General features: G+C 40.5%; 2 non-coding genes across 2 annotated transcripts; both read right to left on the reverse strand.

The window, feature by feature from the left end:
- Positions 1-6698: 6698 nt before the first annotated feature.
- Trnas-uga lies at positions 6699-6773 on the reverse strand. The gene has a single exon. It is a non-coding gene; the product is annotated as a tRNA-Ser (tRNA).
- Positions 6774-7300: 527 nt separating this feature from the next.
- Positions 7301-7375, reverse strand: Trnas-cga. The gene has a single exon. It is a non-coding gene; the product is annotated as a tRNA-Ser (tRNA).
- Positions 7376-23062: the final 15687 nt, after the last annotated feature.

Here is a 23062-nt window from a genome sequence, read left to right on the forward strand (position 1 = left end):
TTTGAATTTTCGGCGCGGTTGCAACAGTTCATGGAAGAGGATGCGTTCAGTGCAAAACTTGTTTTCAGTGATGAAGCAACATTTTTTCTTAATGGTGAAGTGAACAGACACAATGTGCGAATCTGGGCGGTAGAGAATCCTCACGCATTCGTGCAGCAAATTCGCAATTCACCAAAAGTTAACGTGTTTTGTGCAATCTTACGGTTTAAAGTTTATGGCCCCTTTTTCTTCTGCGAAAAAAACGTTACAGGACACGTGTATCTGGACATGCTGGAAAATTGGTTCATGCCACAACTGGAGACCGACAGCGCCGACTTCATCTTTCAACAGGATGGTGCTCCACCGCTCTTCCATCAAGATGTTCGGCATTTCTTAAACAGGAGATTGGAAAACCGATGGATCGGTCGTGGTGGAGATCATGATCAGCAATTCATGTCATGGCCTCCACGCTCTCCCGACTTAACCCCATGCGATTTCTTTCTGTGGGGTTATGTGAAAGATTCAGTGTTTAAACCTCCTCTACCAAGAAACGTGCCAGAACTGCGAGCTCGCATCAACGATGATTTCGAACTCATTGATGGGGACATGCTGCGCCGAGTGTGGGATGAACTTGATTATCGGCTGATGTTTGCCGAATCACCACTACAGGGGCACATATCGAACATTTGTGAATGCCTAAAAAAACTTTTTGAGTTTTTGCATGTGTGTGCAAAGCATTGTGAAAATATCTCAAATAATAAAGTTATTGTAGAGCTGTGAAATCGCTTCAGTCATTTGTAATAACCCTGTATAGTTAATTGTTGATATTACAAACTATTCTATACATCCACATGTGGTGAAATAAAAAATATTTGTGACAGAGGAGTAGCATCTGCTTACGAGCTCATGAAATTCAAAAAAATGGAATGTGGTTGATAGACACACAAAACTAAAAATACAACATAACATGATCAGTTTCAATGAGTGCTTTACATCCTACGCCATCTGGATCCTTCTCTCAACCACCAGTGTTTCTGAACTATGCGGGTGGAAGTTTACCTTGCAAGACGTCCTTCACCTTGTAACCCTCTTGGCCTCAATCACTGTTAGCTTAATGCCTCCATATCCTCCACACAATAGTTTCTCCTTCCTGTGTCCTATCACCCCCTCCCAATTCATGTCTTCATGTCACCTTCGTCGTGTGCTGCCCTCCACCGGTTCTGATACATGTGCCTGTATGTCTAGCCTGTGCACCTGCCACCTCTCCCTCCTACATTCCTAGCCAACGAACTGTCTGTCTCCCTCCAAGCTGTTAGCTACCCACCCCAACCCCTCTTCTTGCCTCAGGTGTCTCTTCCGCTCCAGCCACCACCACCCCACCCTTGTTCACTGCCAAACTGCAGTCCTGGCATTGTGGGCATGTAGGGGGAACAGGTGTGTGTGTGTGTGTGTGTGTGTGTGTGTGTGTGTGTGTGTGTGTTTTTTGTGTCCCCCCCCCATCAACGACTCAATGCATCTCCTTTTTGGTGAATGTTCTTCTTTACCCCTAAATTATTTACATTCTACCAGAACTTTGCTACTATAATGACTTCACTTCAGTTATGATCACCTGTCATTTCAATTTTCTAACAGATTTTTTTTTTTCATTCTTCAGTCCACAGTTTTCTCACTTTGAATGTGCCAGTATCACTTAATAGTCCTTCAATAATTTATTCTTGAAAATTCATGGTGGATGCAAGTTTCATGTTTTTGTCCTGCATACTGTCTGGCGTGGCCACTGAACACTGTCACCAATATTAGGCATACTTTTGCACATTTTTCATTCAGCTGGAAGGTGCAGTTTTCATTTCATACACATATTCCTTTTACTATCCATTTCAGACACTTTTTACATGATTCACCATTAAACTGCTGCTTTGTTGCTAATCTTGACTTACCGCGCTTTGTGTAGTCAATATCTTGTATCATGAAGTGCTCTAAATACATTCATCAATTATCTTCATGAATTTGGCGATTATTTGTTCAAATCTATATTCAGTATGTTCGTTACCCATTATTCTGGTCTGCTGAAAATGATTTTGAGGCATATTTTCAGCCTTTTTTCATGAAGTTCCTCCATCAGATTTTTAAAGTTACCTATACTATCTGTCTATTGTGCTATATCCACTTCTATGCTTGATTAAAATATGGACTGCAACAGTTTACTATGTTATATTTCCTAACAGAATGAAAACTGACATGTAAAACCTCCTCCCAAAATGGATGATACAAATGTGAACAACTGCAGAATATTTTCCTTTGCGACTATATTATCAACACTGTTCAGTAATTATGGCATGCAACAGTGGTCAAACATCTTGACCCCTTTGAAATTATTACTAAATGGAATTCAAAAGAAAGTATCAACTGAGGTACAATCTTTACATACACTATGTGATCAAAAGTATCCGGACACGCCCAAAAACATATGTTTTTCATATTAGGTGCATTGTGCTGCCACCTACTGCCAGGTTCTCCATATCAGTGACCTCAGTAGAATTAGACATCGTGAGAGAGCAGAATGTGGTGCCTCGCGTAACTCATAGACTGTGAACGTGGTCAGGTGATTGGGGGTCACTTGTGTTATGCGTCTGTATGCGAGATTTCCACATTCCTAAACATCCCTAGGTTCATTGTTTCTGATGTGATAGTGAAGTGGAAATGTGAAGGGACACGTACAGCGCAAAAGTGTACAGGCCGACCTCGTCTGTTGACTGACAGACCGCCGACAGTTGAAGAATGTCGTAATGTGTAATGGGCAGACATCTATCCAGACCATCGCACAGGAATTCCAAACTGCATCAGGATCCACTATAAGTACTATGATAGTTAGGCAGGAGGTGAGAGAACTTGGATTTCATGGTCGAGCAGCTGCTCATTGGATTTCATGGTCGAACAGCTGCTCATAAGCCACATATCACGCCAGTAAATGCCAAATGATGCCTCGCTTGGTTAAGGAGGATAAACATTGGACCATTTAACAGTGTAAAAACGTTTGTGAAGTGACGAGCCACGGTACACAATGTGGTGATCCGATGGCAGGGTATGTGTATGGCGAATGTCCAGTGAATGTCATCTGGCAGCGTGTGTAGTGCCAACAGTAAAATTCGGAGGTGGTGATGTTATGGTGTGGTAATGTGTTTCATGGTGGGGGCTTGCTCCCCTTGTTGTATTGCATGTCACTATGACAGCACAGGTGTACATTGATGTTCTAAGCACGTTCTTGCTTCCCACTGTTGAAGAGCAATTTGGGGATGGCGTTTCATATATATCCCCCCCCCCCCCCCCCAAAAAAAAAAAAAAAAAAAAAAAAAAAAAAAAAATAGTTGCATTTGAAATATGTAATGCATCACTAAATCAAGCATTTTTCCAGAAAGATTGAAATACGCCATTGTTAAACACCTCTACATTAAATTTGTTAGGAGAGATGTCAATAAGTGCTGATCTGTTTCCCTACTGACATCATTTCCCAAAATCTTTGAGAAGGTGGTGTATTCTAAAATAGTATGTTACCTGAACAACAATAATATCATCAGCAGATCACAATTTGGATTTCAGAAGAATTGCTCAACTGAGAATGACATTTACATGTTCACTCACCAAATTTCACAAGCATTAAATACAAAATAGCACTGGTTGGTGTTTTCTAAAAACCTATCTAAGGCATTTGCCTATGCAAATTACAATATTCTCCTAGATAAATTCTGTGCAATTGATGGGACAGCCAACCAATGGATAATGTCATATCTACCCAACAGAGTGCAAAAAATTATACTTCATAATTCAACCAATGTTGAGATTCCTCTGACTGGAGAGAAATCACATGTGGGGTTCCACAAATCTCAATCTTATGTCCTATATTGTTTCCTCATATACACTGACAGAAAAAAATCGCAACACCAAGAAAGAATTGTGTGACACAAACAAAAGTTGATAGGCACATTTCTACATCTGAAAGATAGTGCCTATTCAAGTTTCATACCAGTCACAGAAAAGTGACTCAAGTAGTTCCACTATGAGGATGCAAATCAGGTTTGCTTTAAATACACACTGTAACAGTTGTGAGTGTTAGTTGGCTTTGAGATTGGATGTGGTGAGTCGATGTTAGTCAAGAATGCCTTTGAGGTGCCATTATTAATACATCATTGAGTTTCTGAACAAGGTCATGTAACAGGGCTACAAGAAGCTGGATTTTCCTTATGTAGTACAGCAGAAAGACTTGGCAGGAATGTAGTCACTGTACATGATTGCTGGCAGTGGTGGTCATGGAAATGCATGGTGGGAAGAAGACCAGGCTCCAGACAGCCACGGGGCAGTCCCGAGAGGGAAGACCATCATGTTGGGCACATGGCTGTAGCACATCATACAGTGTCTGCAACAGCAATTTGAGCACCAGTTGGCACCACAGTCAGACAATGAACTGTTACAAATTGGTTACTTCAAGGACAGCTTTCAGCCAGACGTCCTGTAGCATATATTTCACTGACTCCAAACTACTGCCATTTGTGACATCATTGGTGTCAAGTGAGAGCAGTGTTGTCTATTGTGTTTTATGATGAAAGCTGGTTCTCCCTTGGTGCCAATGATGGCCGTGTATTAGTTAGAAATAGGCTAGTTGAGGGTCTGCAACCTATCTGTCTGCGTGCTACACACACTGGACCTACACCTGGAGCTATGCTCTGGGATGCAATTTTGTATGGCAGCAGGAGCACTCTCATGGTTATCTGATGCACCCTGACTGTGAATCTGTACGTCAGACTGATGATTCAACCTGTTGTGCTGCCAGTTAGGTTAGGTTAGATTAGGTTAGGTTAGGTTAGGGTTAGGTTAAGGTTATAAACAGCATTCCATGTGGTGGTTTCCAACAGGATAACACTCGCCCACATACTGCTGTTGTAACTCAACTTGATGTAGAGAGTGTTGACATGTTGCCTTAGCCTGCTTGATCACCAGATCTGTCTCCAATCAAGCACATATGGCATATCATCGGCCGACAACTCCAGCATTATTCACAACCAGCATATACCATCCCTGTATTGACTGACCAAGCACAACAGGCATGGAACTCCATCCCACAAACTGACATCTGTCATCTGTACAGCACAATGCAGGCACATTTGCATGTTTGAATTCAATATTCTAACGGTTACACCTGTTATTAATGTACCAGCATTTCATGTTTCCAGTGGCTTATCTTGCACATTAGCCTGTGATCTAGCAATGTTGATCACTTAAATATGTTACCTAGACAAATGTATTTCCTAAATTTCATGACTCTGCAGTAATTATTTTTTGATGTTGCGAGTTTTTTTCATCAATGTATTTAAATGATCTTTTGTCTAATGTACAAAAAGTAGAATTAGTACATTTTGTGAATGATGCTAGTATTGTAATCAATCCAAACATACCAGAATGAGATTTTCACTCTGCAGCGGAGTGTGCGCTGATATGAAACTTCCTGGCAGATTAAAACTGTGTGCCCGACCGAGACTCGAACTCGGGACCTTTGCCTTTCGCGGGCAAGTGCTCTACCAACTGAGCTACCGAAGCACGACTCACGTCCGGTACTCACAGCTTTACTTCTGCCAGTACCTCGTCTCCTACCTTCCAAACTTTACAGAAGCTCTCCTGCGAAACATGCAGAACTAGCACTCCTGAAAGGAAGGATATTGCGGAGACATGGCTTAGCCACAGCCTGGGGGATGTTTCCAGAATGAGATTTTCACTCTGCAGCGGAGTGTGCGCTGATATGAAACTTCCTGGCAGATTAAAACTGTGTGCCCGACCGAGACTCGAACTCGGGACCTTTGCCTTTCGCGGGCAAGTGCTCTACCAACTGAGCTACCGAAGCACGACTCACGTCCGGTACTCACAGCTTTACTTCTGCCAGTACCTCGTCTCCTACCTTCCAAACTTTACAGAAGCTCTCCTGCGAAACATGCAGAACTAGCACTCCTGAAAGAAAGGATATTGCGGAGACATGGCTTAGCCACAGCCTGGGGGATGTTTCCAGAATGAGATTTTCACTCTGCAGCGGAGTGTGCGCTGATATGAAACTTCCTGGCAGATTAAAACTGTGTGCCCGACCGAGACTCGAACTCAGGACCTTTGCCTTTCGCGGGCAAGTGCTCTACCAACTGAGCTACCGAAGCACGACTCACGTCCGGTACTCACAGCTTTACTTCTGCCAGTACCTCGTCTCCTACCTTCCACACTTTACAGAAGCTCTCCTGTGAAACATGCAGAACTAGCACTCCTGAAAGAAAGGATATTGCGGAGACATGGCTTAGCCACAGCCTGGGGGATGTTTCCAGAATGAGATTTTCACTCTGCAGTGGAGTGTGCGCTGATATGAAACTTCTTGGCAGATTAAAACTGTGTGCCCGACCGAGACTTGAACTCGGGACCTTTGCCTTTCGCGGGCAAGTGCTCTACCAACTGAGCTACCGACGCACGACTCACGTCCGGTACTCACAGCTTTACTTCTGCCAATACCTCGTCTCCTACCTTCCAAACTTTACAGAAGCTCTCCTGCGAAACATGCAGAACTAGCACTCCTGAAAGAAAGGATATTGCGGAGACATGGCTTAGCCACAGCCTGGGGGATGTTTCCAGAATGAGATTTTCACTCTGCAGCGGAGTGTGCGCTGATATGAAACTTCCTGGCAGATTAAAACTGTGTGCCCGACCGAGACTCGAACTCGGGACCTTTGCCTTTCACGGGCAAGTGCTCTACCAACTGAGCTACCGAAGCACGACTCACGTCCGGTACTCACAGCTTTACTTCTGCCAGTACCTCGTCTCCTACCTTCCAAACTTTACAGAAGCTCTCCTGCGAAACATGCAGAACTAGCACTCCTGAAAGAAAGGATATTGCGGAGACATGGCTTAGCCACAGCCTGGGGGATGTTTCCAGAATGAGATTTTCACTCTGCAGCGGAGTGTGCGCTGATATGAAACTTCCTGGCAGATTAAAACTGTGTGCCCGACCGAGACTCGAACTCGGGACCTTTGCCTTTCGCGGGCAAGTGCTCTACCAACTGAGCTACCAAAGCACGACTCACGTCCGGTACTCACAGCTTTACTTCTGCCAGTACCTCGTCTCCTACCTTCCAAACTTTACAGAAGCTCTCCTGCGAAACATGCAGAACTAGCACTCCTGAAAGAAAGGATATTGCAGAGACATGGCTTAGCCACAGCCTGGGGTATGTTTCCAGAATGAGATTTTCACTCTGCAGTGGAGTGTGCGCTGATATGAAACTTCCTGGCAGATTAAAACTGTATGCCCGACCGAGACTCGAACTCGGGACCTTTGCCTTTCGCGGGCAAGTGCTCTACCAACTGAGCTACCGAAGCACGACTCACGTCCGGTACTCACAGCTTTACTTCTGCCAGTACCTCGTCTCCTACCTTCCAAACTATGCAGAAGGTCTCCTGCGAAACATGCAGAACTAGCACTCCTGAAAGAAAGGATATTGCGGAGACATGGCTTAGCCACAGCCTGGGGGATGTTTCCAGAATGAGATTTTCACTCTGCAGCGGAGTGTGCGCTGATATGAAACTTCCTGGCAGATTAAAACTGTGTGCCCGACCGAGACTCGAACTCGGGACCCTTGCCTTTCGCGGGCAAGTGCTCTACCAACTGAGCTACCGAAGCACGACTCACGTCCGGTACTCACAGCTCATGGTTATCTGATGCACCCTGACTGTGAATCTGTACGTCAGACTGGTGATTCAACCTGTTGTGCTGCCAGTTAGGTTAGGTTAGGTTAGGGTTAGGTTAAGGTTATAAACAGCATTCCATGTGGTGGTTTCCAACAGGATAACACTCGCCCACATACTGCTGTTGTAACTCAACTTGATGTAGAGAGTGTTGACATGTTGCCTTAGCCTGCTTGATCACCAGATCTGTCTCCAATCAAGCACATATGGCATATCATCGGCCGACAACTCCAGCATTATTCACAACCAGCATATACCATCCCTGTATTGACTGACCAAGCACAACAGGCATGGAACTCCATCCCACAAACTGACATCTGTCATCTGTACAGCACAATGCAGGCACATTTGCATGTTTGAATTCAATATTCTAACGGTTACACCTGTTATTAATGTACCAGCATTTCATGTTTCCAGTGGCTTATCTTGCACATTAGCCTGTGATCTAGCAATGTTAATCACTTAAATATGTTACCTAGACAAATGTATTTCCTAAATTTCATGACTCTGCAGTAATTATTTTTTGATGTTGCGAGTTTTTTTCATCAATGTATTTAAATGATCTTTTGTCTAATGTACAAAAAGTAGAATTAGTTCATTTTGTGAATGATGCTAGTATTGTAATCAATCCAAACATAAATAAAGCAACATAATAAATGGTAAACAATGTTCTTAAAAGTACCAAAAACTTATTTTCTGCAATTTTTCTCACTCTCAGTTTCAAAAAGACGCAACATACGCAGTTGTGTACATCTAGGGCTGACCATGGCGTGCCAAACTTCACTCATGCAGCATGTGTGTGCCATGTGCGGCCAAGGCCCAGCCTGGTTCTCGAATCTGTTCAGTCCTTCTTGGAAGTACCCAGAACAGCATGACATTTTATTGAGCATTGGGGTGCGGCACATTTCGGTTGGCAAAACTCTGAGTTAGGCAGTATCGTAGCATCATTGCTGTTTATCTTTCGCTATTTGTTTTCGGTTTGAAGTACATTCACAGGTCCAGTGGATATTTGCATAGAAAGCAATCTATTGTCACAATTTTGTAAAACTAGTGAGAATGGCAGAAGAGAGGATTGAGAATTCTCAGTTGGTATAAGTAACAGGTGCTGCCTGTTTGCTATGAAATCACACTACAGTACCGTGCAGAAAGAATATAAAGGTTTAGTTGACAATGAAAGAGCAAAAGATTACAATGATTGACAAACTGGATTCATCGTTTTGCACATCAAGAAGCACTTTGTGCAAAATTTGCAGGCATGGAGCACAAGAAGAAACTGATAGTATTAACAGTAACATTTCTGAAGTTTCGTGCATTATTCCATTGTCATTTGCAACAGTTTCCAGTGGAACTCAATGAAAAGTATTGAGACTTCATATATTACTGCAAAGTATGTTGCTTAAGTCAAAGGGCATGTGTGGAATGATTTTTGTTCAAAAACCCTCTATTGTTGAATTTATGAAGGAAAAAAGAGGGCATGAACAAAAATTAGAACATCTAGAATGGATTGCGGACTTTGCATTTTAAGTATACTTAACTGCAAACTGTCCAAACATAAATAAAGCAACTGATAGTATTAACAGTAACATTTCTGAAGTTTCATGCATTATTCCATTGTCATTTGCAACAGTTTCCAGTGGAACTCAATGAAAAGTATTGAGACTTCATATATTACTGCAAAGTATGTTGCTTAAGTCAAAGGGCATGTGTGGAATGATTTTTGTTCAAAAACCCTCTATTGTTGAATTTATGAACGAAAAAAGAGGGCATGAACAAAAATTAGAACATCTAGAATGGATTGCGGACTTTGCATTTTAAGTATACTTAACTGCAAACTGTCCACAATAAGAGACTGCAAGGTAATTTCTTTGTGATTGGATGGGGATACATTTAAAAAGTAAATTGTGTAGTAGAAGGGACACATTCTGACAAAGACAGTCCAGTTCCCTAAGCTCACCAGCATTAAAGAAGAATTCGTTGTGGCCTTGAAAGAAGTAAAAGGATAGTTTTATAAAAGTTTTGAGGACATTGTCAATATTGGATCTGTCTTCGAGATCGTTTGCTGTGTGAGTTGAAAGTACCTCTGTGCATGTGCAGGTGTAACTGATTGACATGCAAGGTAATTCCAGGTTTAATGACAAATATTTTTATAATAAGACTGTCCTGAAAGTCTACATTGCTTTCCTCAGATAGAGTTTTCAGGTCTCCATAATGAGGTTGCAAAAGTGTTACAATATTTTTTTCAATTATGAAACTACATGAGTCACAAGATGTGGCAAATTGAGTGCAAAGCTCTGTGAAATTGTCTCCATCTGTCCGTAAGCTGGCAGTTTGTACCATATAAAAATATAGTCATAAGACACTACAGTTTGTTGTGTTTTGAAGTGCATAGTTTTACATTTCTGGACATTTAAAGCAAGTTGCCAGTTTGATTAATTCTCAATTCTACAATATTTAACCAATGAGATGTTGCTCACAAACATTAAATAGAATAATTTCACTGTTAATGTGTATGTAAAATGAACATAAAATATGTTATACACCATGATTACTGCAGTGAATATGCATTCTAAGATGACATCTCAAAAACAATAATTTAATAGTAAGAAAATTATCAATTTGTGCAAAACTGCTAATGCATAGCTGCAAAACTATTTAATAGAACTATATAGTCCTGACAAGTAACTAAATAAATAATATGCATTCCTTTATAAAATAATGTAGTTCAGCCACATTTGCAATAAAAATCTTTGCAAATCTAGGGGAGAGATAATCTTTAAGTTGACATATTTTGCATATTTCCATTCAATAATGTCATATGGAATAATGTTCTGGGGTAGCTCATCTTTAAGAAAGAAAGTCTTCATTGCTCAAAAACACGCTGTAAGAATAATACATGGTGCTTACCCACAATCATCTTTTATACATCTGTTTAACGAGTAGGCTAATCTGACTACTGCTTCACAATATATTTATTCCCTCATGATGTTTGTTTTACATAATCCACCACAGTTCAAATGGGACAATGATATACATAATAACAACACCAGAAGGAAAAATAATGTTCATTACTCCATGTTAAGGTTGTGTTTAGCATAAAAAGGTGTGTACAATGCTGCAATTAATATTTTTGATCACTTACCCAGTGATATAAAATTTCTGACAGAAAGCAAGGTAAAATTTGAAAACAAACTGAAAAAGTTTCTTCTTTACAGTTCCTATTCAGTTGAAGAATTTCTATTGTAATGTGTAAAAGGTGAAGGGTAGGAATTACTAACTCACATCTGTGGGTTTAAAAATATATGTATGACCAGCATGTAGCCATATTTACAAATTAATTTGTTATTTGAATGTAAAATGTCTAGTTCCACATCATCATGATTTATCATGCAGATAATGCATGTAACATGAGACTAACTAACTAATTAATTACTTGATTGATTGATTTACCAGGGAGATATAACAACAGTAATCTTAGCTCACTGTTGCCTCCACCAAAGCTGACTTTATTGTGCTGCTTCTTTCCCTGTAATTCTATTAAAGACTTCAGTACCATTAAAGACTAGTAGGAAGCCTTTTACCAGTTTTTTATTAGACACAATTTCTTCAGGAGTTAACGACCCAATATTCTGTGTCTTTTGGCCTCCAACACTTTTTCTTGGAAGATTAAATGTGATGCACAGTTTCATGCCCCTCACCACATTGTCTGCTGTTATGGACTTCTTTCTGTACCCACATTGTGTGTAGGTGTTTCTTTAAGTTCCCATGACCAGTTGTCAGTCCTACCATGAGTTTAATGTCTCTTGTTCAAGTTCAGGATTACCTACCTTCTCTTGTAACATGGCTTTAGCATAATTAGTTTGCCATGTGTCTGTTTTTGGATCTTAATCCAATATTCTGCATGCTGTCTTCTAATCTAGGTACGTAGTTTTATTCTTACCACCACCTTAGTGACAAGACAGGGTCCAGTCCAACAGGTGAAGTCATTGCACCTGTCCCGGCTGGCCCATCAGTTTGTCCATTGTGACTGATTGCTGAGTGACTGGGACAGCAGGTTTACCCTGTTGCTTCCCCCTAGCCTCACAATGTGTTGATGACATACTTTGATGATCTTTGATTTCCTCACAAGTGCTGATAGAGATTTCAGAGCTGCTTTGCTGTCTGAATGAATGTATATACCACAGCCTTGAAGCACCTACACAGATTCTCCTCCACACACAATCTGATAGCAGATATTTCCACCTGAAATACCATGGTCAGCTGCCCTGAAGAGATTGCACTCTCTACTCTGTGCTGTTTTCCATATATCCCAGCCCCAGCATCTTTGTTTATTTTTCATTTGTCAGTAAGCCAGATTATGTCTCCTGAGTGTCATCAAGGTTCATTCTTCCACTGCTCCCTACTTCCAATTATTACCTGGAAAGGTTTATTAAAGCAGCTGGAAGTTGTTGTATAGTCAGTCAGCATTTCTCCAGTCATTTCTATATTTACCACATTCACTATGTTGCTATGTTATTCTGGATTTCCTAAGGATTACCAGTTTTTAATCTGCATACCCTTGCTGCTGCCTCCATTGTAACCCAAAGACGTAATAGTGGCACGTCCAGCATGGTGTCCATTCCAGCAATGGGTGTGCTGCTAATTCCACCTGCTATGTCTAAGCAGGCTGATCTCTGCACTTTGTGAAACTCAGTATCCACTTTATGTCATACTTAATTCCTCCATACTATAGCCCCATAACTTACCCATAAGGCTTATTGCAGTGGTGTGTATCCAGTACGTGCTCCTGGGGCTTAGACCCCAGTTTTTACCACAGGCTTTTCCACTGCACATAAGACCACAATTCACCTTGGAATGTATATTCTTAATGTGTGGAGTCTAAGATAGTTTCCCATCCAGGATTACAATTGTACTAGCAAATTCCCCAAGAATTACTGTGACTAAATCATCTGCATGTCCTTGTCAAAAGTGACCTGTAGTATTAACACTTCAATGAGTTTATCAACCGCTAGGTTCCACAGTAGTGGAGACACAACCCCTCCTTGTGGACAACGTCTGGTGGTATTTATCACCATTTTTTCATTCAACATGGTGGCTCCTACCATATGCGTACTCAGCATGGTCATAATCCACCTACAAATATGTTATTTGTGGTATGCTCTTCTGAAACTCTCACTGTGGATTCAGAGGTCATATTGCCACAAGCTCTTTTGGTGTCCAGGAAGATGCAGAGAGAAATTTCCTGAATGTGTAGCATTTTTTCCACCTTCTCAACAAGTTGGTGGAGTGCTGTGTCACATGATTTACCTGGTTGATATGCATTGGTTTACATGTAGTGGCTTGGGGGGAGGGGGGGGGGGGGGGGAAGGCAGGACAGGCTGATACGGGTCATATCCTTAATATGATGTCCTCCCTGGCTTTGGAATGAAAACAACCTCCACTTTCCTCCAAACATTAGGAATGATTGTGGCTGTTAGGCTGTCTCTAAAGAACCTAGATAGGAATCTAATTAATTTCTTTCCTGCTTCTTACAGTAGAGCCAGAAAGATTCCATTGGGACCTGGTGAAACATTCCCAATGCCCAACTGTTTTCTTTCTATTTTTTTATTCAGTGAAAGATTCTTAATTTTCCTTTTGGTTACCTGTAAGCCAATACATCCCGGTGACTGAGTCTTGGTATGTGTTATCTGCCAGAGTACATCGAGGAAAGCGGATCTTGAGGAGCACATCCCACATCTCACACACTGTTTTTGTATATTCACGTTCCTGTTTCCTAAGTGTACTTCATGGATTGGTTGGTAGTCTAGTGAGGATTTTATGATTTTTCACTTACTTAATCACAAGGTTGTGTTTGGCAAGGGCCTCCCAATATTTGGTCCTTGCCTTTTCCTTCTTCCAGCATGAAACAGTCTTCTCACTTGCTTCCTTTGCAGTGCCAGGTTATTGTTCTGCCAAGGTACATTCCTGTTTGTGCATTTTGTGGTGATAGGACAGTTTTGTAAGACCGAGGCCATAATGGCAGTCATCAACTTTGTCTGCCATTTCCTTCAGATCTACTAGATTAGTTATTGATGTTCTGACATCAGATTGGCATGAGTTTAGGTCTTCCTATAAGACTCCCAGTCTGTTTTCCTAGGATTCATATAGGTCACGGTCCATTTAGCACCTATTTCAACCTCTAACTTGATATACATGGTGCATAAAGATGGCTCCAATCCCACATGCCATTGTTTGACATGACTATCCTTTCAAGATCTGCAAGTTATTCTCAAATAAATATTCAAGAAGGTACTCACCTCTGCTGTTGGCTTTGCTGCTTACCCACGCCAGTTTGTGGGCACTGTCATCACAACCAACTGACAGTTGTTCATTCAGCTGTGAACAGTTATCTACCAGTCTCCTCACTTCCTGGGAAGGAGGAGCACTGTCCTCACAAGGCAGGTAAACTGAGGCCAGTACAGTTTAATGCTACCTTCCTTTTGCTGTTTCAGCCTGATGGTCACTAAGCCCCTGAAGCAACAGGCTGCCATCAGCTTGAATAAAATTCCACTCTTGACCCGTATGTGTTGGAGTTCTTTAGATTTCTAGTATAAATCAACTTACCTCCAGTTCTTCCAGGTCTCAAACTACCCATTTCATATAAATAGTGTTCCTCAATCAGTTCCACATCTATCTTCTGTCTTCTCAGAAGATGACTCACAATATAAGTTGCCCCCTTACTGTTTTGCAGGTTTACCTGTAACATTTGCAGCCACCAACTTGTCACCATAGTTCCTTCCAATGTCTTTGGTTATCCTGACACTAACCTCCATGAACCCTAACTACAGTTTCAGATACTATTCTCAAATTGCCCTCAGGGATTTTTCACAGTTTGGCTGTCTTATATAACTTTTCAGTTGATTACCCTCCAATCCTTTGTCGGGACCTACTGGTTCTACACACATACTTTCTCATACAGGGTCTTTGGAGGAGTATGCTTATCAAGTTTTGGTACCCAGATTGGTATATTTACAGTGTTGAAGGTCTCAGCCACCATGCTTCCTCCCTTGGAGATATCATTGGCACTATCTCCTTAAGTTAATCAAATGTTCCAACCCCTCACAGAAATCAGAGCACCTTTGTCCAGATAGACCCTCCTGAATGGGGCCTGGGCTTGTCTCCACCCCGTCTTTTCAAAGATAGCCATCTGAACTGGCTCCATCTGCTGTGAGATGATGTTGACCTGTGGATATCCCTATGAATAATTGCCATCCTGAAAACTGAGACTGCAGTACTATAGATCTGTTCCCCTCTGTCTTGCCTTATCTTCTGGATCTGATTATACCAAGAAGCGGCAGTATTAGACTCCTCCCTTGTTCTCTTTTTCCATATCTTGAAGGTGAAAGGGGTCTGTTTGGACCCTTTACTCTGAGATGACCCCCCCCCCTCCCCTTTTTTTTAGCTCTGAGGCTAGATACCTTTTAATTCCCGGCATTTATGCATAGGAATCAAATTTTTGCCTTCATTTTCATTTATATCTGAGCTCCAGGCAAGGATCTGATCTTGAACCAGTCCAACATCTCAATGAAAATTTCCACTTCTTGGCCTGGTCTGTCACCCAATCCAGTTACGGAAACCCTGTCCATCAGTTCCAGCCCTGATGCCTGGGTGTTCGAGGTTTCATCAAATCACTCAGGTATTGTTTTGTTTTATTCTGTGTTCTACATTTTGGTCCCACAAGAATTATTAAACTGATGCCACAGAGCCCCATATGGCGCAAGGGTAATTACACAGTGAGGTCATCCAGTACTCATGAGGTTCGACTCATGACACATCTTCCCATGTGCCATGCACCCCTTGGCCCACATCACACCTTGTGTTGGGTACCTGAGGAATTAGGTGAAGACGTTGGGAATAGATGTGGGAGAAATGGGGCACTGTGGGACACTCTTCATCTGGTTCATCCACTGAGACCTGTCCAGCACGGCAGACTGTGCCAGTAGTTGTACCACAGTCAGCATGGCCATCGGTTTACATGAATACCCAAGCCTCTTTGCCTGCATGCTCAGTAATTTTGCAATGTGGTGCCTCCTGGAAACTCAAACCTTCGATCATCACATTTTGTGAGGAGGTATGGATTTCTAACACTTTCTAGAAGATATAAAAGGGGATCTCAGTAAAAGTAAAATGGATTTATTCCACAGTAAATTAAGTATAATAAGCTGGCCTGTAGACCACAATAGTTCAAGCTCAATAAAATATGACAAATTCTTAAATTGTTTCTTAGAGGTATTTAATGAATCATTTCCTCGTAGATCTAATCAAAAGGAAGTAAATGGTAAACACAAATGGATTACAACAGGAATAAAAATTTCTAATGCCAGAAAGAGAGAGCTCCACAATGAGTTAAAATCAAACAGAAATCTGGATTTTGTTACTTATGAGAAACAGTATAAATCTGTATTTAGGAAAGTTGTAGTGGCAGCTAAAAAAAATGGCAAATAATAAATTCATATGAGAACACACAAATAAGAAAAAAGCAGTGTGGTCAATTGTTCAGTCTGAATTAGGAGCCAAAGTAAAAATTCATGAGATTTTGAAAATTAGACATGAAAATGAAATTATAGTAAACCCTGTTCAGATGTCAAGTTGTTTCAATGAATTCTTCATTAATTTAGTAAGATCAGATGTGGATATGACATTCTATCAAGGCATCACAAATTTGGAAAACAGCCAGAACACATCTTTTAAACAATTTGAAAAATCACCCAAAGGGGTGTGGAAAAGGAAATGTTGTCTCTAAAAAACGAAACCTCACGTGGGTGGGATGAAATGACTACATCTGTAATCAAGTGTGTGTATGATATTATTTCTCAACCACTGCCAATTATTATAAATCAATCTTTTGAACAAGGATGCTTTCCAAATGTATTGAAATATGCTGAGATCAAACCTCTATTCAAAAAAGGATTGACAGAAGATATGGGGAATTACCACCCTATCTCTCTTTTGCCGGTCTTCTCTAAAGTGTTTGAAAAGATTGCAGCAAAACATTAATAAATTTCTTACTGTAAATGATATAATTTTTAAAAACCAGTTTGGATTCCAACAGGGTAAAAGCCCTGTGAATGCTATAAATGAGTTTATCCAAAAAATATGCTCTATGTTAGATAAGGGTAGAAAGGTCACAGGAATATTCTGTAATCTAACTAAAGCTTTCAATTCAGTGAACCATGCATTACTCCTTAACAATTTACAGATATATGGAATTGGGGACACTGCTTTAAAATGGTTTAGCTCTTACTTGTCACGTAGGAAACAAAGAGTAATTAGAGTAATTTTAACTTCAAATGGAACCAATTATTCCTCAGATTGGAAAATAGTTTCCCCAAGGTTGAATATTGGGTCCCAATCTGTTTCTTTTTTATGTAAATTACCTACAACTTGCTATTGATGCGCATTCAATCTTATTTGTTAATGATACATCAGTTCTAATTGAAAATGAGGTATCTGAAAGTATTCCATAAAAAGCCAAAAACACTTTAGAAGAACTTGAATCTTGGTTCTATCAAAATGGACTAAAACTAAATTTAACTAAAACCAAAATGATGCAATTTGAAGCTAAATTAGGAGAAGGGACTGAAATAAAGATAACTTGCAATGATCAGGATATCACAGAAGCAAACCATGTGAAGTTCTTAGGCCTAAATCTTGATAAAAATTTAAATTGGAACCATGGACCTTGCCATTGGTGGGAAGGCTTGTGTGCCTCAGCGATACAGATAGCTGTACCGTAGGTGCAACCACAATGGATGGGTATCTGTTGAGAGGTCAGACAAACGTGTGGTTCCTGAATAGGGGCAGCAGCCATTTCAGTAGTTGCAGGGGCAACAGTCTGGATGACTGACTGATCTGGCCTTGTAACACTAACCAAAATGGCCTTGCTGTGCTGGTACTGCGAACGGCTGAAAGCAAGGGGAAACTACAGCATGCAGCTTCACTGTATGGTTAAATGATGATGGCGTCCTCTTGAGTAAAATATTCTGGAGGTAAAATAGTCCCCCATTCGGATCTCCAGGTGAGGACTACTCAGGAGGATGTTGTTGTCAGGAGGAAGAAAACTGGAGTTCTACGGATCGAAGTCTGGAATGTCAGATCCCTTAATCGGGCAGGTAGGTTAGAAAAGTTAAAAAGGGAAATGGATAGGTTAAAGTTAGATATAGTGGGAATTAGTGAAATTCGGTGGCAGGTCAGGTGAATACAGGATTGTAAATACAAAATCAGACAGGGGTAATAGTGCTGGAGTAGGTCTAATAATGAATTTAAAAAAATAGGAGTGCATGTAAGATACTACAAACAGCATAGTGAATGCATTATTGTGGCCAAGACAGACATGAAGCCCATGTCTACCACAGTAGTACAAGTTTATATGCCAACTAGTTCTGCAGATGACGAAGAGATTGACAAAATGTAAGAAAAGATAAAAGAAATTATTCAGATAGTGAAGGGTGACAAAAATTTAATAGTCTTGGTAGACTGGAATTCAATAGCAGGAAAAGGAAGAGAAGGAAACGTAGTAGGTGAACATGGAATGGGGGTAAGAAATGAAAGAAGAAGCCGCCTGGTAGAATTCTGCACAGAGCATAACTTAACCATAGCTAACACTTGGTTCAAGAAACATGAAAGAAGGTTATATACATGGAAGAAGCCTGTAGATACTGAAAGGTTTCAGATAGATTATATAATGGTAAGACAGAGATTTAGGAACCAGGTTTTAAATTGTAAGACATTTCCAGGGGCATATGTGGACTCTGACCATAATCTATTGGTTATGAACTGTAGATTAAAACTGAAGAAACTGCAAAAAGATGGGAATTTAAGGAGATGGGATCTGGACAAACTGATTAAACCAGAGGTTGTACAGAGTTTCAGGGAGAGCATAAAGGAACAATTGTCACAAATGGGGGAATGAAATACAGTAGAAGAAGTATGGGTAGCTCTGATGGATGAAGTAGTGAAGGCAGCAGAGGATCAAATAGGTAAAAAGATGAGGGCTAATAGAAATCCTTGGGTAACAGAAGAAATATTGAATTTAATTGATGAAAGGAGAAAATATAAAAATGCAGTAAATGAAGCAGGCATAAAGGAATACAAACGTCTCAAAAATGATATCGACAGGAAGTGCAAAATGGCCAAGCAGGCATGGCTAGAGGACAAATGTAAGGATGTAGAGGCTTATCTCACTAGGGGTAAGATAGATACTGCCTACAGGAAAATTAAAGAGACCTTTGGAGAAAAGAAAACCACTTGTATGAATATCAAGAGCTCAGATGGAGACCCAGTTCTAAGCAAAGAAGGGAAAGCAGAAAGGTGGAAGGAGTATATAGAGGGTCTATACAAGGGCGATGTACTTGAGGACAGTATTATGGAAATGGAAGAGGATGTAGATGAAGATGAAATGGGAGATATGATACTGCGTGAAGAGTTTGGCAGAGCACTGAAAGACCCGAGTCGAAACAAGGCCCCCGGAGTAGACAACATTCCATTAGAACTACTGACAGCCTCGGGAGAGCCAGTCCTGACAAAACTCTACCATCTGGTGAGCAAGATGTATGAGACAGGCGAAATACTCTCAGACTTCAAGAAGAATATAATAATTTCAATCCCAAAGAAAGTAGGTGTTGGCAGATGTGAAAATTACTGAACTATCAGTGTAATAATTCACAGCTGCAGAATACTAATGCGATTTCTTTACAGACGAATGGAAAAACTGGTAGAAGCCGACCGCAGGGAAGATCAGATTCGATTCCGTATAAATATTGGAATGCGTGAGGCAATACTGACCCTACGACTTATCTTATAAAATAGATTAAGGAAAGGCAAACCTACGTTTCTAGCATTTGTAGACTTAGAGAAAGGTTTTGACAATGTTGACTGGAATACTCTCTTTAAAATTCTGAAGGTGGCAAGTGTAAAATACAGGGAGTGAAAGGCTATTTGCAATTTGTACAGAAAGCAGATGGCAGTTATAAGAGTCGAGGGACATGAAAGGGAAGCAGCGGTTGGGAACGGAGTGAGACAGGGTTGTAGCCTCTCCCCGATGTTGTTCAATCTGTATATTGAGCAAGCAGTAAAGGAAGCAAAAGAAAAATTTGGAGTAGGTATTAAAATCCACGGAGAAGAAATAAAAGCTTTGAGGTTTGCCGATGACATTGTAATTCTGTCACAAACAGCAATGGACATGGAAGAGCAGTTGAACGGAATGGACAGTGTCTTGAAAGGAGGATATAAGATGAACATCAACAAAAGCAAAATGAGGATAGTGGAATGTAGTCGAATTAAGTCAGATGATGCTGAGGGTATTAGATTAGGAAATGAGACACTTAAGGTAGTAAATGAGTTTTGCTATGGAGTAAAATAACTGATAATAGTCAAAGTAGAGAGGATGTAGAATGTGGACTGGCAATGGCAAGGAAAGCATTTCTGAAGAAGAGAAATTTGTTAACATCGAGTATAGATGTAAGTGTCTCAAAGTCATTTCTGAAAGTATTTGTATGGAGTGTAGCTATGTATGGAAGTGAAATGTGGACGATAAATAGTTTGGACAAGAAGAGAATAGAATCTTTCGAAATGTGGTGCTACAGAAGAATGCTGAAGATTAGATGGGTAGATCACATAACTAATGAGGAGGTATTGAATAGAATTGGGGAGAAGAGAAATTTGTGGCACAACTTGACTAGAATAAGGGATTGGTTGCTAGGACATGTTTTGAGGCATCAAGGAATCGCCAATTTAGTATTGGAGGGCAGCGTGGAGGGTAAAAATCAGAGAGGGAGACCAAGAGATGAATACACTAAGCAGATTCAGAAGGATGTAGATTGCAATAGGTACTGAGAGATGAAGAAGCTTGCACAGGATAGAATAGCATGGAGAGCTGCATCAAACCAGTCTCTGGGCTGAAGACCACAGCTACAACAACAACAATACATAGTTAAAGCTTTATGCCGAAACGCCAGAGTATATGAGTTAAAAATTTTCAGTAAAATAAAAGGCAGTAATATATCTAAGATGGAGCTTTGTTCACTGAAAAGATTGCCCTTTTCTCTTCTGGTGGAAAAGTGTTATTATTCTGTCGAAGAATTCATTGAGGACAGCTTCATAGTCTGAACACAGGGATTGTATTACATGTATTATTTTATGTACTTATGTAACTTAGGAATGTAAAATATAATGTAAACGTTTGTATTTCTCTTAAAAAAGAGATAAAAAGTTTCTTTTTGTAGCTCTTGACATGTCTCCTGTACATCAAATCAAATGATTTGAAAATTGTACGTAATGAGATGAATAAATCACATATCACAATATCATCTACTGAAGACTTCACTATCCTTTGACTACTTTCCATAGATGCTCACAACAATGCCATGTGAACAATCACTGTTCCCAAGATGCTTGTTTCCAGGCACTGAGCTATAACAATCTACCCTTTGTTGAATTCGCTTATGTCACTAGATTTCCCCATTTGCTGCCCATATCATTGCTAGAATGATACCCCATTTGTCTCTGATCTGCTTATATACTTTCCTCACTGTGTCACATGCCTGAGTAATTTCTAATAAGATAACAAAACAAAACATTTGATAAAATAAGATAAACTAGAAGTATTATAACTAAATGACCACCTTAAATTAATGGTTACAATTTTCACAGGTTAATGTTTACTGGTTACTTCAGAAATGCTCAGTGCTTTTCAGACCCATACAAAATGTAACTATATCTATGTTATATCAAAACCTATTACTATTTTACCACTTTGTATGGTCCACACTGATATATGCATGCTTTGGAAATCATCAAGTCTGTGGATTCCCATGGGAGTACCCACTTTATACAAATGATATTATTTTTTTATTTCAAAACATATTTTGTAATTTCAGTCCCAGTTGCTACTGTACTGCTGTGGAAGTAATACTTGTTTATATCCTCCATAGTTAAATTGATTCATAGGACTTATTAAAGTCTTTTTGATACTCCAAGTGTTCTCTTGTCCTCAAATACCCCAAGGTGTGCAACTTCTTCTTTAAAATGCAATTTGCAGCAATGTTAATTTTAGCCCATTGATCTAGATTTTGCACAATTGCTTGCATACTTCAATACAATAGTTACATTCCCTTTCTTCCAGGAAATGGCAGCAACAAAGAATCATATGTCAGGAGAACCTTCTCAATCTTAAAATTGTATCTGCCTGCATCTCAGTCAACTGAGGTATCCCATGACCTGTACACTACTGCACCATATCTGAGTAAGGACAATATTGTGTTTGTTGTCCATGCATCACTGTTGCATTTACATGAGTACATCATTTGTTTTTTCTTGGAGCCTCACCCTGGAATCCACACACATAACTATCCTTACAATAGTGTCTGCTGCATCTAATAAATGTAAAAAGTGTTCCATATTGAGATCCCAGAACAAAGTACCACACATTGAGATAATGGGTACTCTACCCGGCAAATTAACAGGGCCTTCTCAACTAGAGCCAGGACCCGCTTAGTGGATAAAGAGGAGAACGTGCCAGCCAAGCCCCTAGATTTTCTTCCCTTCATTGAAAATATCTCCTTCAACACAGTGAGGATTCTTAATAATTTTCATGTGAAAGCGGTTTTTTATCTGCCTTCTAAGATTTCGGATTTGCTGGGATCGGTGAAGGATGATTTGTTACTGTGTAAGGTAGGAATTTACGAAATACTGTGTCAATGTGGTATGGCCTATATAGGACAGACAATGAGTACAGTGGAAGAGCGTTGTACAGAACATCAACGTTGCGCTCGCCTACTGCAACCCAGTAGGTCTGCAGTTGCGGAACATTGTATTTCTGACATTCAATGGAGTACGGGAAAACTTCGATTTTGGCCACTCCATTATCAAAGAATCCACTGAAATATGCATTGCAGGAAATCTAATGAACCGTGACAGTGGTTACCAATTCAATAATGCATAGAATCCCGTCATCTCCGAAATTTGCTCAAGATGAAGACGCCAGAAGACTTCGACAGCTGCGGCCAGCGACAATACCGATGGCAGCTGAGTACTGCAGTGCCACCAGCAAGGGTGCTGTCACTGGGTGGTGTGGCCCTTCTGTCTCCAAGATTGCAATGCATGCGCAGCATTACTATCAGTGCACTATATAAGACGGAGCTGAGACCATCTTTGTCAGTCCTCGTTCAGCCCACCTGAAGATGGCTGGCAGTTTTCCAGCTGAAATATCATGCAATGAAGCTTACAACAACCAGCTGCAAGCGCAAAATCTTTTTGAACAGAGGTAACACCTGCCGTCTTGAAAATA

This window comes from Schistocerca americana, chromosome X (assembly GCF_021461395.2).
Source record: "Schistocerca americana isolate TAMUIC-IGC-003095 chromosome X, iqSchAmer2.1, whole genome shotgun sequence".
Taxonomy (NCBI): domain Eukaryota; kingdom Metazoa; phylum Arthropoda; class Insecta; order Orthoptera; family Acrididae; genus Schistocerca; species Schistocerca americana.